Here is a 2360-nt window from a genome sequence, read left to right as displayed (position 1 = left end):
AGCCACCTCAAGCTAACACCCAATTAATTTTAAACATTGGCATAAAATTTGATTTAACCAATTAAAGAAAGGAAAAATGGTACCAGGTATGCCTCCATAGTGTGATTAACCTCTCTTAGATGCTTGCATCACCTAGAAGTCAAATGGCTTTTAAATGTAATTTCCATTTCTAATGGTGATCTTGCCCCATCTGGCAGGAGATAATATAGTAATGCTGAAAAAGCTTCTGTGCAGTCCTGCAATAGTGTCTTAAAGAACCAAAAAGCTGGAACCGGTAAAATCCACAGAAATCCATTCTTGCCGTTAAGAACTTCTGAAAAAGTGTTTCTTTAAAAAACAGTGGGGCAGAAACCTAAATTCTGAGACCAAATGCAGAAGTCAAATTTGGTGTTCCTCACTGACAATGGGGAATTTCCAAAGAGTGGGGTGGGGATGGGAAGGAGTGGGGAGGGGGTCAGAGATGGTTTCTCTTGTTGGCTTTTAGGTTTCACTGATTTTCATCTTCTATATCATGCATAAATTCTTTATTCTGCTCTTTCCCATCACCCTGCATATCTGAAGTCCACAGTGTCAGATTATCACATAACAACTGCATCATAAGTGTAGAGTCCCTAGAACTTACTTCACTCAGCACATACATTTCTGTAACTACATCATCAAAGACGACTTTGGCCAACCTGAAGTCATGGTCAGAGGAATTAAGAATCTTATAGTAGAATACAGAAAAATTGAGAGCAAGAGCTGAGTGAATGAGAGGTGGTGGTCCAGGTTCTGTCATTGCAATATCATTAGCAGCTTTCAAGCCACTAGGCTATTCTCCACAGCCTCCTTCCTGTAGGAAATTCAGCCAGATGCCTGTGATAGTCCCCTTTTGTTTTATAATAGAAAACATTGGACTCACCAGTGTTAGGCACTGGAATGAAGTGTTTGTCCAGTGTTTCCAAACTCCCACAAAATATTAACCCTAGCTCAACCTCAACCAACTGCCAATGCTCCTGAATTATTTTCAGTTTGCCTACTCCTTCCTTGTTTTCTTCTACCTGTTCAATGCTGCTGATTATTCTCCAGGAGAATCTTCTAGCTAGCTCCAATCACACTTCTGTATGCGACAGATAGACTTCTTTCTTTGAATGTCATCTCAACGTTCATCCCTGCTACTTTCTTCATTAATTCTACCATTTCATGCTATCGACAAGACTGATTGGCCAGCCTCACCTGGTACATCAGATTTTGTGAGCATCCATAGTGGTGCCAGTTCCAGTGGGGTCTATGTGACAGATGGAACCAGAGAGCATCTCTTACTCACCCTCTCTCAATACCTCTCTCTCTATTTATTAGTGAGGAAAATCCTTTTTTTTTGAGAGAGAGAGATTATGTGTGTGTGAGCAGGGCAGTGAGGAGGGGCAGATGGAAAGGGAGAGAATTGTATGCTGACTCTGCACTGAGCACAGAGCCCAACCTGGGGTTCAGTCTCATGACCCTGAGATCATGACTTGAGCCGAAATGGAGAGTCAGACATTCAGCCGAGTGAGCCATATGGGGACCCCAAAGAAAATCTTTCTTACTTGTTTTTAAAGGTTTGTTTTATTATTTATTTATTTATTAAACAGAGAGATAGCGGGGAGAGAGAGAGAGAGAGAATGAGAGAGAGATGGCACAAGCAGCAGGACCAGCAGGCAGAGGGAGAGGGCAAAGCAGGCTCCCTGCTCCACAGGCAGCCTGACATGGGGCTCGATCCCAAGACACTAGGATCATGACCTGAGCCAAAGGCAGATGCGCAACCAAATAAGCCACCCAGAGTCCCTGGAAAATCTTTCTTAGAACAATCGAACAAAAATTTCCTTATATCTCTTGAGCTAGAATGAGGCCACACGACTACACTGTAGCTGTAAAGGAGGCTAGGGAAGTGAATACCTGACATTTTCAAGCTCTAGTATTAACAATGGACTTTGAGGGCAAGTAAGAAGTAAAAGGGGATTGGCTAATGCATAGGCAACTAAAAGTGTCTGCTATAGTTATCTACTAAGGGAAAAAAATTATTGGGCTATTGGATTTTCAACAATGCCAGATGCCAAATATAAAAATATCAGAATATTTTATAAACTATACATATGTACAAAAAGTGCACAAATCATGTCTATATAATTTAATGAATTTTATACACAATAAACATACTTATAAAAACACCCAGATTTAGAAATAGATTGTTACTAGGACCCCAGAATTCCCTCTTTTACCCCCACCTGCTCTCCAAATGCAATCATTATCTTGACTTCCAACATCTATTAATTTTGTCTGTTTTAAAATTTTATATAAATTCAAGAATACAGTATATAGTCATGTTTTCCTGTTCTGTCACT

The 2360-nt window shown here is 40.4% G+C and overlaps 1 pseudogene; it reads right to left on the bottom strand.

Annotated features, from left to right (window-relative positions):
• Window positions 1–487: 487 nt before the first annotated feature.
• Window positions 488–1210, bottom strand: LOC123935506 (annotated as a pseudogene).
• Window positions 1211–2360: the final 1150 nt, after the last annotated feature.

The sequence above is a fragment of the Meles meles genome, chromosome X (assembly GCF_922984935.1).
Source record: "Meles meles chromosome X, mMelMel3.1 paternal haplotype, whole genome shotgun sequence".
Taxonomy (NCBI): domain Eukaryota; kingdom Metazoa; phylum Chordata; class Mammalia; order Carnivora; family Mustelidae; genus Meles; species Meles meles.
Note: the sequence above shows the minus strand (reverse complement) of the source record. Positions and strands in the feature narration are given on the sequence as shown.